At 46.7% G+C, this 13,060-nt stretch overlaps 2 protein-coding genes across 5 annotated transcripts in view; one reads left to right on the top strand and one right to left on the bottom strand.

The window, feature by feature from the left end:
• ATP5MK (ATP synthase membrane subunit k) overlaps positions 1 to 12,429 on the bottom strand; it is a 57,235-nt gene extending 44,806 nt beyond the window's left edge. The window contains exon 1 of the mRNA XM_086922720.1: positions 12,314 to 12,429. The gene's annotated coding sequence lies outside the window, so the exon portion shown is untranslated. The remainder of the gene's footprint in view (positions 1 to 12,313) is intronic.
• A 398-nt stretch (positions 12,430 to 12,827) lies between these two features.
• PDCD11 (programmed cell death 11) overlaps positions 12,828 to 13,060 on the top strand; it is a 640,465-nt gene continuing 640,232 nt past the window's right edge. For all 4 annotated transcript variants that reach the window (XM_086922722.1, XM_086922723.1, XM_086922724.1 and 1 more), the window contains exon 1: positions 12,828 to 12,957. The gene's annotated coding sequence lies outside the window, so the exon portion shown is untranslated. The remainder of the gene's footprint in view (positions 12,958 to 13,060) is intronic.

Here is a 13,060-nt window from a genome sequence, read left to right on the forward strand (position 1 = left end):
GGCCGAATCAGCCCTCATTAATGAGATTAAGCCAACTGAACGAAGGTTTTCGCTTTAGCCCCAACACCCACAAGGCAGACTTTCCTTAACTCCTGTAATCCCCGAATCTCTGGTGGTCTCTAACCATGACCTGGCTTAGTCAGTCATCTTATGCTATTTCGAACCGAGTGATAAATCTTGTTCCCTGTTCATTGACGTCTGACCAAGAATCTAGCCCTGCAAAAGCTTTGACCAGAGGGCAGAAAGCTAAATTGAGGTCATCCCGTATTGTTGCCTCCCCGACAAAAACAAGGAAGAGTCGAGGACTATCCAAAGCCAGCAAACCTGCCCAGAGAATAAATAGCAAGAAAAAGTTATTGAATAATTCTGTAAGTGGCACTAAAGTGGGTTTCACTACCTCAACGTCTCAGCCACCTACAGGCCAGCCTGACGAGAATTTCTGGTGCAGGCTGGAAACCATGATATCCACTTTATTAGATCCTATCCTGCAAAAACTAAGTATAGTTGAAGCTAGATTACTAAATTTAGAGGGGTTGGCTAGCTGCAACTCACCGGTCACCCAGGCAGCTAATGTTAACATCAGTAGTGACCATCCAGCTACCGAGGGTACAGGCATGGGGGCAGTCTACCTATAAGCCCTGCTCCATATGGAGAGGGGATAGATCAAAGCAACTCCAATAACCTTATGCCCAGTAATACCGATACCACAGTTCATACCTGTCAGCCCTCTACAAGTGTAGGGCCTTCTGTTCCCTCTAGAACGGGGTGGACAGGAAGTAGGGAATTACAGTTAACAAGTCTCACAGTTATTAATCTCCCACCGGAGTCTACTCCCTACGTAGTAGTATCTAGGGAATGTCCCACCTCTCTCAAAATGGGTTGACGAAAACTATGGGCAGCTGTTAAACAAAATTACATACTGGTTTACACACAACACCATCTTGGGTGCCCCTGTGGCGAAAAATATTCTCATGGCCCGCAGGGTGAGTTGGATTGGGAGCTCGTGGAAAATATGTACGGAGGACTGCGTCATAGTACATTTTTACAACCCCCATATTGCCGGCAGGATCTTATCTAGGGGTACTAGTTGTGCTCCTTCTTCTGGATCTGTAATCAGGGCTCTCCCCTTGAGTTTTTTTTACAAACCAGTTTCATCTAGGGAGATGTTCGATAACTTCTCGAAGGCACTTTCCAGAGGAGGGTGGCTAAATAGATCAGCCCCTAGGCAGCAGCTTATCTCTATGGCCCATTCATTTTTAGGTCTCGCGACCTATCGATGTGCGCAAGCGCATCGAGCGGAGCGAGAATTCAAGTGGCGAAAACATCTTCAAACCAAAAGGCTTTCAGCCCCGCGGTTTTCATGTAGTTCACGTGAACCACGTGATTAAACATGCACGCGCATTCAGGGTCAGCCCAGCACATCAAAGGGCTTCTCCTCCCCTAATTATTCATGGCCGGCCGCAGGCCGGCCGTACTTTCAGTTTCCCGAAACGGCTTCTCCTCACCTAATTAGGGGAGGAGAAGCCCTTTGATGTGCTTCACACCAATGCGCCTCACAGTCATCCTAAGTCAGTACTCTGCCTCTGCCCAAGACCTGCCTTCTAACACTTTGAGCCTCGCAGGCAGGCCGTGGCCAATTGCTGCTTGTTTGTATTTGCTTCGGCTGCCATTCTTTATTTTCACTGTCTCTGTGCGTGCATTTATTTTTACTTGCAGAGCCTTTTTCCAATACTCGAACTTGTGTGATCATTTTGGAGGTGGGAGGATCACACATTGTTTGTGGCGACGGGATGTGGGTCTCAGCAGTTCCTCGAGTACTGCTACTTGTTTTCCTTGTGTTCGTTGCCAGTAAACACAGCTGGCTTACAAGCCGAGAGCACCGAGGAACAGTAGGAAAACACATTTGAAAGCGTTTGTACAGCCCGTTTGGCAATCCTTTTGCAGGTCGGCTTTGATCAAGGGATTCTTGAGAGAAGGCAACAATCTTTTCTTCTTGTCCTGGGACAGTAAACTCCAAGGTCAGACTCATCAATCAAAAATGAGAAAAAAGGAAAGGTCAACAAGCTTACTAGCAACGCCACTCACACACGCAGCGCCACTCACACACGCACGCGCCACTCACACACGCACGCGCCACTCACGCACGCGCCACTCACGCACGCGCCACTCACCCACGCAACGCCACTCACCCACGCAACTCACACACGCAACAACAATCACACACGCAACGCCACTCACCCAAAGGCACTCACACCCACGCAGTGCCACTTTAACCCACACTGTGCAGTGCACAATAGGTCTCGCAGTAGGAAAGTTGGAGCTATTGGTTTTGTAAATGACAAAGCCCTTTATGTTTTTAAAATGAAAACAAAAATAAAAGGCATTGCTATTTGCAATTGTAATAGCTCCAACTTTCCTACTGCGAGACCTATTGGCAACGCCAGTGCTTGTTTTAACAGACGGCCAGTTAGGTGTTGACCCCGCATTAGACTTAAACAACAGATTCACAATATTAACTGGGTTGGAGGAGTGCGACTGACGAGGGTGTCTAACGCCTTCTGAGATTGACCCTGCTGTACCCAATCAGTCCCCGCCAGAGGTTGATGAGAGGCCCACAGGGGAAAGATTGAATAATTTTTTATCCTGGAACATTGCTGGGCTGGAAAACAGAAATTTGTGAAACAATTCTCACTAATCACCCTACAAGAAACATGGGCAGTGGATTGCGACTTGCTATTGGAAGGGTATAAGGCTTTTTTTGTCCCAGCCATTCCTTCTGCGAGTGAAAGACCTAAGGGTGTTCTAGCTGTATATATATCTGTAGCCATTGACTGCCAGACCCAGGTCGTACCAAACCCCAACCCAGGAATCCATACACTATTAGTAACAAGCATTTACAATGCAATGGTTTCGCCTTTGGCAAAGTTAGAGCTATTGGCATTGTAAATGACAAAATTTATATTTATGTGTTGGTTTTGAAAACAGATAAATAAATGGCATTGTCATTTACATTGCCATTAGCCTCTGCAGTCACTCTGCACTCCCTAGCACTCTGCAGTCACTCTGCACTCCCTTGCGCTCCCTAGCACTCTGCACTCCCTAGTCACTCTGCACTCCCTAGTCACTCTGCACTCCCTAGTCACTCTGCACTCCCTAGTCACTCTGCACTCCCTAGTCACTCTGCACTCCCTAGTCACTCTGCACTCCCTAGTCACTCTGCACTCCCTAGTCACTCTGCACTCCCTAGTCACTCTGCACTCCCTAGTCACTCTGCACTCCCTAGTCACTCTGCACTCCCTAGTCACTCTGCACTCCCTAGTCACTCTGCACTCCCTAGTCACTCTGCACTCCCTAGTCACTCTTTAATCTGCACTCACTACTCTGCGGGTGACAGTGCTCGCCATGTCGGCCGGGTCTAAGGGGTGACAGTGCTTGCCTTGGTGGTATTCTTCATCAGAGAGTTCTTCCCGGCCGTTGCAGAACGAGGCGTGCTACAACCTATGAGATGCATGGGAGCACTGTTGGAAAAGGAATAGGGTATTGAGTGGGGGTAGGGTTAAACTTTAAAAATACCTGCCTGGTACACCTAACACTAATCTGGCTAGCAGCCAGTATGATTAAAAACAGGAAAAATTAGGAAGTCCCAGGGCTCTAGTAACCCCTACTTCCTCTTAGGGTCACCATATTTCTGCCACTTGTGTTTCCAAATGCTCAATCCACACTTATTCCATAATTCTGACGTAACTGATGAATTTAACATACATACGTCAAGCACACCTAAACACCTCTTCCAGGCAGCCCCTTCATCAGACACGCACACACCACCACCAGAGAGCCTGGCGCAGCAGCAACGCGACACCCTCCTCCTCCCTGCTCCTAGGAGCGAATCAGACCCTGAATCCAGCCCTTTCCCCTGCAGGCCAACTTCTGAAAAGGAGGAGGAGGAAGGGGGACCTCTGAAGAATAGACCAAACCAAGCAATGCAATCGGCCGTGAAAAAAAGGAGGTCACCCTTAGCCCGAGCTTTTCCCAGGGCAGTGTTTTTCTCTCGCTCTCCTATACTGTGTCCCTTACTGTGTTTTGAGATCCAAGTCCACACAGAGACAACACACACTGCACACACCAAACCACCCCTGCCCGCAGCTCTACTACACACGGGATTTTCGCTATACCCGCTTATTAGTCTCTGTTAACCAATTCCTCCCATAAACCACTTCATGAAACACCAGCAGCGAGAAACCCCCCCAACCAGATGAACCATCTCCCGTTTGGACATAAAAAAGCCCTCCTCCCGCCGCGCTCGCTCTCCCAAAGCACGTGGGCTGCATTTATTTATTTAAATACACAATTACCAATCGGAAATCGGGATTAATTGCAAGGATCTTACAAGAGCTTGCCCGGGACGCCCACTGCTGCCGCTGCACTCAGGCGGGCTCTGCTGCTCCTACCGCTTTCTCTGTGGGGGGTTTTTAGCGGCTCCACGCAGCTCCTCGCCGGTGCTTTGTTGTTCTTTTTAAGGCGAGGGGAGCCGCCGGTGAAGTTTTGTGCGCTCGAGGCTTCTCGCGCAGGGTCTGCTCACCAGCGGAGGAGGAGTTAGATCGCCATCTTCCTCTCACTTCCCTCTCCTGATTCAGCAACCCCGCCCACCGTCAGGCACGGGCGCCGGCTCCTCTCTCTCTAAGGAAATGTTATGTGATGTGTTTCCTATCCCCGCTAAAAACGCACAAACCCCTACAGCTGATCACTTTTACACAGAACGGCGAGTTTCTAGTGCGTGTAGGAAACTGTCAACCGCGCTGCACTTCACATTCTCATGCACACCACCACAGGACAACCTTCTAATTGTTACGTACCGCCCTGGTAGCGTCCGCCATACCGCGACATCTTTGCTTGTCGGCTGGTCTCCGCACCACGGGCTCGCTCCTCGCACCCTAATGGCGCCAATAGCTAGTCGGTTACGCAAAAGATATGCGAAGAGCTTACAGCTCGCATGCGCCGAGACGCAGAAGCAGCCTGGCCCCGTGCTCGAGAACTCCGGTCGTTGTAATGTCACGTGACGGACAATGCTGCGGCTGGTTTCCATGGCAGCAGAAGGGACTGTACCTTTGCCTATAAACTGACATGAAGTTAGGAAGCTTGTTAATTCACACTACTTGGCGGAGAGGCCGAATTGAGAGGGGATGTAGCTTACGCAGCGCTTTAAAGTGCGTTGAAAAATCTGGGGGGGGACGTCTCTCAAAGTGATGTGACCGATGTAATTAAGGGCGTAATCAGAGAGAAGCGGGAGGGGGCGGGAAAGGGGGAGGAGAGAGCTGACGACGGCCGGCCGGAGCAGAAGACGGGCACCAGGAACAAGCGTGGGAGAGAACGAGGGGGGCGGGAGAGTACACGAACGGCGGGAGGGGGGCGGGAGGGGGGCGGGAGAGGACGAGGGAGGCGGGAGAGTACACGAACGGCGGGAGAGGACGAGGGAGGCGGGAGAGGGGCAGCTAGGAACAAATAAGGAGACCCGTCCCGAGCAGCAAGGGAGGTGCCGGCAATGCCGGAACAGACTCGGGGGCGTTCCCGGCGTTGCGTGACGTCGGCAAAAGCCAAAGAATCTCAGGAACGCCCCCGTGTCTGATCCGGCATTGATGGACAGGCCCCACGTCCAATGGCTAGGCTCCATTTATGGAGCTAGCCAATGGGACGGGGGGGCGTGTTCCATAGTGCTTACTGTACTCAATAGATTTCTCTGGAGGAGGAGCCTAACGGCTCTGCCCCCCAGCGAAACCTAAAAAGGGGAGACACTAGATGGGGCCTCATTAACTTCTACAATTCAGTAGTCTGTTCTCAGGGTGTTTGTAATATCATCACCTTGGGAACTTGCATAAGATAATCTTTTGGCTCAATCCTACATAATCTTTTGGTTTCTGGTGGTTTTAACCCCTTCCATGCGGCTGCGATTCCCCTGGTGTGCTGTAAACAACACGAACAGGGGCGGGCCGTGACGAACCCCAGCCGTCATCAGCATGGAAGGGGTTAATATACATCCTTGTGGCAACCCTACTTTATCCAGTATTTCTGAGTTAGGATGTCCCCGTATGAGTGGGGTTTCATTTTGAACATCATGCCCAGGGAGAATCAATGAATAACTTGATAAATTAACTAGACATGGTGGTCCTGATGTCTTTAACCGCCCCTCAAACCAAATTTCCTGTGCCAACCTTTAAAGGGCACGGGTCGTTTAAAGATTCTATTTTAGTCTCCTCCTCTTTGCAATCTTTATTTCATGGTTTTATTATCATGGAGAGTGAATTTAGTGGCCACAATCCACTCTGTGTTCACATGTTGGACCCATTATCCGTACAAATCAGTAATGTTTCACTGAGGGGTATATTAAGACCGACTGATCGCAAGCGAAGACTTAAATGGTCTCATATCTCCCCAGATAAATTTTACAATAAATTAAAAGTTTGTGTCACTGAGCTATCACGTTGTACAGGTGTTGGCTCCTCTCCCAATGAGATTATGGGCGCATACTAACTGATAGCGCATAAGGCTGATGAAATTCTAAGTGCTCCCGCTAGTAGAACTGTCACCCATGGCCCTAGATGGTTCGACTCTCACTGTTCTAAGGCAGCTAGGAAGCTGAGGGAATCGCTGTCATCGGCCAAACCAAGGAGCCAATTCGCTGTACACGCTTGTCGTAAAGAATATAAGTTAGCTCTAGTTAAACGAAAGGGTGAGCTGAAGGAGGAGGCATGGAGGGAATTGATTGCCGTCAGTACACCTAGAAATAGCTCCAGGTTTTGGACCTTTGTGAATCAGCCCTTCCTCTGTCAGGAAGGGGGTGGGGGCTTAGATTCACACATCACTGAGGAGGAGTGGGTGCTTCCTTTTCAATCTATCTCTGACTGCCCCAAGGAACACTGCTGCCAAGGGAGTCGAGTCGTAAATGACCCGCCAATAATCTTTGAAAAGGATGAGGTTATAGCTGGCATTGAAGGGCTATCTATTAACAAGGCACCGGGCCCAGATGGGATTCCTCCGGACCTGTGTTTAACGCAGCGGCAAAAACATGGTGCCCACAATCATGGGCTTCTTCCACCATAGCCCTGTTTTTAAGAAGGGAGAAGGGAGATAGAAATAGTACCCATTGTTACAGGCCTATATCTCTTATTGACTCAGTGGTGAAAGTGGTAGGACGTATCCTCTTGCAGAGGTGGTCAACCTGGGCAGAGGAGAAAGAGATTCTGTTGGAGGTCCAATTCGGATTCCGGTTGGGACGCTCTACCTTTGCCCAGTACCTTAACTTGTATATGATACTGAGCAACTATTCTGTGGCACGTCCTGGTACTATTTTTCTTGCCTTCATGGACTTGTCCTCCGCATTTAAATTCGTTAACAGAGCTAAATTGTGGCAGTCCATGAGGGCAAAGGGGATGGATAACAATATTGTCAATTTTTTAGAGGACCTGCACTAATCAACTAAGGCTAATGTCAGGTTCTCTCGGGACCTTTGGGTTACTAGGGACCTTGAGATTAAGAGGGGTGTACGGCAAGACTGCTTTTTAAATTTTTTTTATATCAATGACCTGGAGACCGAATTAAGAGAAACTGAAGTGAAGTACCCATATGTAGGGCAGCGTGGCATTCCAGTCCTGCTATACGCGGGCAATGCCGTCCTTATATTTAGGGCAGCAATGGGTCTGCAATCTCTTCTAACAGCCTTTTCTAGTTTCATGTCTGATCGGGACCTATTAATTATAATTCCAAATCATATGCAATGAAAGTGGGGCAACAATCTAAAAAGAGTTTTCAATCCAGTGTTGGCCCTGCCAAGATCCCCGTGCTAATGTATTTTCCTATTTAGGAGTTTTTTTACGATAAATTAAAATGGGGTCCTTTAATCTTGAGGAAAAGGGGGGGGTGTGGCCCGGGTAAATGCGTCAATTTTTAATTTTGCCTCAAACAGGGAGGAAACCAACAGGAGCTATGCTAAAGGTTTACCAAACCAAAGTTTGGCTACAACTACCAATGGCAGTGAAATATGGGGGTACACCATTGTGGATTTGCTCCAGGTGACGGAGAACGACTTTTTGAAACGCCTCCTTCGCGTCCCACATGGAACCCCCAACTTAGTGGCACATGAGGAATTGGGGGGTCTCTTTCTTAAGTGATGTTCTTGCACTGCGCCCTCTTATTTTCTGGTTGAAGTGTTGGTTAATTAAAGATTTAACCCGCAACCACATAATCCTAAGAGAGTGCATGTCCCTTGACAATGCAACCCGAATCCCGTGGCTCAAGTACATTAAAAGTAGCCTGGTAAAGGTAGGACGCGGAGACTTATTTTGTAAGCCACAATCGATTGTCAAGAAGGACGTGGAACTTATCAGGGCAGCCTTCCTGACCTTAAGGAACGTGGACAAGAAATCGCGGAGTTACTGAAACCTGGTGTCCGCACAACGCAACATTACCTTATGGGGTTTTTATCAACATTTCTATTAACTATGCTCCGTATGAACCTTTTTCACTTTTTGTTAGCTAGGCCCAAGGGATACAATAGAGGCCAAGTGTTAGCTCCCTGCGGCTGCGACTGGCAGTCTCCGCAGGATCTGCTACACTTTATGTTTCTATGCAAGTTGTATGAAATTCCCCAAAGGCACTTTCTGGTTCCTATTTTAAAAAGATTGAATTTTAGTCAGGCTTGTCCTGCCCTTATGTACCTTCAACTGCTAAAGGAGGACTGCATTATTTTCATAGTAGGCGTTTTAAAAGCTTCAGTGAAATAGAGGGCCTGTATGGATGTGTAGATGGTGGTAGTTTAAGGCAGAGTTATTCAAACTGTGGGGCGACGCCATCTCAGGGGGGGCGGCACTCCACCAGCACCATAAAATGTCACCTTTCATTGTTTCGCACGGCGGCGAGGCAGAGTGGAGCTGCAGGGGCCCTAAGAAGGGGTGAAGACTATCAACACCTCATTAACATGCCAAAAGGTCTTTAAAAGACGGAAATACCCATTACATCTATGTGAAAAGATCGCGGTGCCATCACACCACGACTTTGACATCACAGTATAGTTTGAATCGCATGCATTTACTGAGCATTCAACAACGGCGGTACCAAACACAAACACGAGGCTAGGTTCCTGCAGTGTCAACTTATTGTAATGCACAAGAGGTTCCTGCTCTGGTCGAGGCTTTGGAAACATGCAAGTATGGCATGAAAAACAAAACACAAGCACGAGGCTTTGTGAAATAACTATAATTATGCATGAAATAAGTATAATTCTGCATTACATTATTGTGTGCCAAGAGGTTGGTGGTGGATGTATGGGTGATGGGATGGATGGATGCATGGGTGCATGCATGGATGGATGATGGATGGGTGAATGGTGTATGGGGGATGGATGGATGGATGGATGAATGATGGAATATATGGATGGATGGATGCATGATGGGTGGATGAATGATGGATGGATGAATGATGGATGGATGGGTGCATGATGCATGGATGGATGATGGATGGGTGGATGGTGTATGGGGGGGATGATGGATGGATGAATGATGGAATATATGGATGGATGGATGGGTGCATGGATGCATGATGTGTGGGTGGTGGATGTATGGGGGGATGGATGGGTGGGTGCATGATGGATGGATGCATGATGGATGGATGATGGGTGGGTGGTGTGATGGGTGGATGAATGAATAGTGGAATATATGGATGGATGCATGATGGATGAATGCATGATGGGTGGATGGATGGATTGGTGGGTGCATGATGGATGCATGGATGGATGATGGATGGGTGGATGTATGGGTGCATGGATGCATGATGTGTGGCTGGTGGATGTAGGGGGTGCATGATGGGTGGATGATGGATGGATGCATGGGTGCATGTGGATGTATGGGGGATGGATGCATGATGTATGGGGGGATGGATGGATGTGTGCATGATGTGTGGATGGATGAATGAATGATGGATGCATGATGGATGGATGGGTGCATGATGGATGGGTGCATGATGGATCGGTGGAAGGATGCATGATGTGTGGGTGGTGGATGTATGGGGGGATGGATGGATGCATGATGGATGGATGAAGGATGGATGGATGGGTGGGTGCATGATGGATGGATGCTGCGATGCCAAACACAAGAACGAGGCTTTGAAGACATGCAAGTACGGCATGAAAAACTAAACATAAGCACGAGGCTTTGTTCCTGCAATGCCAAACACAAGCACGAGGCTTTAGAAACATGCAAGTACGACCTGAATAAATGAGGTGACATAAATGTAACTCTACAGTGCTTCTCAGTGGAGAGCATAGTCTTTGAATGGTACTTATTTTATTGACCACAGAAGTTTCTTTGAGGAGGCTTTGCAAGAATTAAGCGGAGAACCCGTTACAATTTGCACACATTTTATCTTGAAAAATGTCGTTTTGGACTGTGTAGTAAGCCTCTGTCATTTCACCGCACCAACTCGCAAACCTGCAGTTTGCTAAACACTCTTACTGTGTTTAACATTATTAGCCAGATATGGACTGGGAAATGCGGATGACGGTCGATTATGTAGAATACCAGGTTCCAGAATTTTTTGTCAAGAGGTGGGGGGGCCCGACATCTAAATAAAGTCAGATGGGGGGGGCTCAACCTACAAAAGTTTGAAGACCTCTGGTTTAAGGTTTTTAACGGTTTAGTTGAATTTGTGCATTTTAACTGGAGGTCTTGCTCTTGCGGTATTTTACAAATCAGGGAGGGTTTTGGGCCTTATTTATAACCTGTATTTGAGATCGGACTTCAAAATGTTTTAGTGAACTACTGTTTTATGTACTTGCTTTATGTTTTTATGCACTCTGATATATAACTTTTATGGTTTTTGATGTAAAACCGAATAAAGTGTAATTGAATTGACTATCTAAAAAGGTACAAGGTAGTTTGATGATGACTGGGCCATGTTAGAACAGACTGAACCGAGACACTCGCTACTATAGTGAGTGCTATACCATGTACCATTTGAAAGACTAAATTAAGAACCACGTTTGTGCAAATACAATACAGACTAATGTTAAAAATCATGCACATGGCAAAATTAATGCACAAGTAGTCTAAATGTTCACTGTCATAAAAGCCAAGACTGCAACACTAAACCACAGAGCAGGTTCTTTTCTGAATGAAAGATTGAATCGTACCTTTTAGATAAACAGCAAGTCGGGCTACAGTGACAGGTTACGGTACACGTGACTACACAATAAACAAAGATACTTTGGAGGAAGGAAAAGTGTAACAGCTGAGGGAGGTATGGACAATAGAAAATAGATAATCTCCAGTTTTGAGACGTTAAGCATAAAGCAACATGGCCATATAGAAAAAAGATATTATGTTTATGGTTATGGTTATTTGTATAATGGTTATTTGTATACCGCTTACGAGGCCTACTGGCACTATTCTGGATGGTCTGTATGTATTCTATTACAGGACCGGAGGCTTCGTATTATGCTTCTCTTTCTTTTTAACACCTTGGCTGCTAGAGGTTTTCCAAAAAGCAGGAATATGTAGTTTAACATCAAAGGGCACGTGGACAATTTTGTGAACCAGTGAGTCGGAAGAGTTTGTGGGATGTTAAGGGTGGGGGTTGGATGACTGAATCCCCAGGAAAGGAAGAAAAAAAAAGTACTTTTGCATTAAATTAACGTGAGAATGGAACGGCGAATCCGGCGCTTCACCAGGTAGCAAAAGTTCACAGCTCCTTAAAGAGAAAAGAAAATTGACCTTTCCCAGTTTTTTGTTCAGTCACGTGACTCTGCTTTACCTATTTTAACGAACATATTTTTTCATTACATGCAACATACGCAAGGTGTTCTGAAAGAACTTAAAAGCTGATAATTTCGTATCAGCTATTAAGTACTAGGGACGAGACAACCACTCCACATAAATACAAAGGGCTCTACAACGTGTCCCCTCTTTCTCAACCCACGCCTTATCAGTGTCCTAATTTGACTGAAAAAATGTATAACTGGTAAAAATCGTAAATAATTAGATTCGCAGCAAGAAAAAGCAATGTTGCTTTTTCACTTACATTTGAATGCTATATGAAAAAGATAAAATAAACATGAATTAACACGTTCAAATTAACACGTTTTTTTTATTTTTTTTAAAGAGTGCTCCTATTAATTAAGCACCGGTCCCTTTGAAACATCAACTCCAAAGGGCTCGGGCCCTGGTCGTCCTTGAGCACGCAGGACTATTGGTGACAGCACTTAGAACTCCAAAACTCTCGAGGACCCTCTGCAACAACACCCTCATTCAAAGACCCCTCTAGCTCTCACCTTCGTTCAACAGCGACCGGCTCGATGCCCTTCACAAGCAGCAGGAGAAGAAACAGAGACCGCCTCCCACAACGGAAGTACAGGCGAACTCCCGCCCCTATACACAGCAGAGTTCAGAAAGAGAGCACTGCATCGGTTGGTTTCAAAACCTGTCAATCAAACAGAAAAAAACTACATTCACGGTAAAACCCTTTATTGATTCGTTCCCAAAAATATAGTCTTTTCGAGAGCACGTAAAAAATGTGACACGATACTTTGCGCGAGAATAATGGAGGCATGTACAATTTAATTTTGAAAATGAAGTGGGTAAACAGCCCTAATACGTTTATGTGTTCGCATAAGGAGGTGTTTAACGAATTTCATTTTCCTTAAAGCAAGTTTCTTGTCCATTGCCGAAAAGTTACTTTTCTAATGTAAAGAAACCGGCCTATTCCAATGTGGCCGCGCAATCCTTACCACCGTTCTTAATCTATTGCTTACGTACTAGTCTTTTGATTCTCACAGGAAATAGTTCCTGTGACCTGCCTACCAAAGTGTTTCCGGGTTGACGAGCATGTGGATGTTTGTGGCAGTCCTGATGCTAGAACGGGTATTAGTAGACCCAGCTGCTCGCCCGTGAGGAGCAACTAGAGGAAAACCAGAAAGTAAGTCTACTTTTGTTGTCCTCTCTACTCGATCAAGTTCCCAATCTTCAAAACTAAAGAAGACACGTGAAATGAGACTTTTTCAAGGTGGTGTTTGGCCAGG

This window comes from Lissotriton vulgaris, chromosome 5 (genome assembly GCF_964263255.1).
Source record: "Lissotriton vulgaris chromosome 5, aLisVul1.2, whole genome shotgun sequence".
Lineage (NCBI taxonomy): Eukaryota > Metazoa > Chordata > Amphibia > Caudata > Salamandridae > Lissotriton > Lissotriton vulgaris.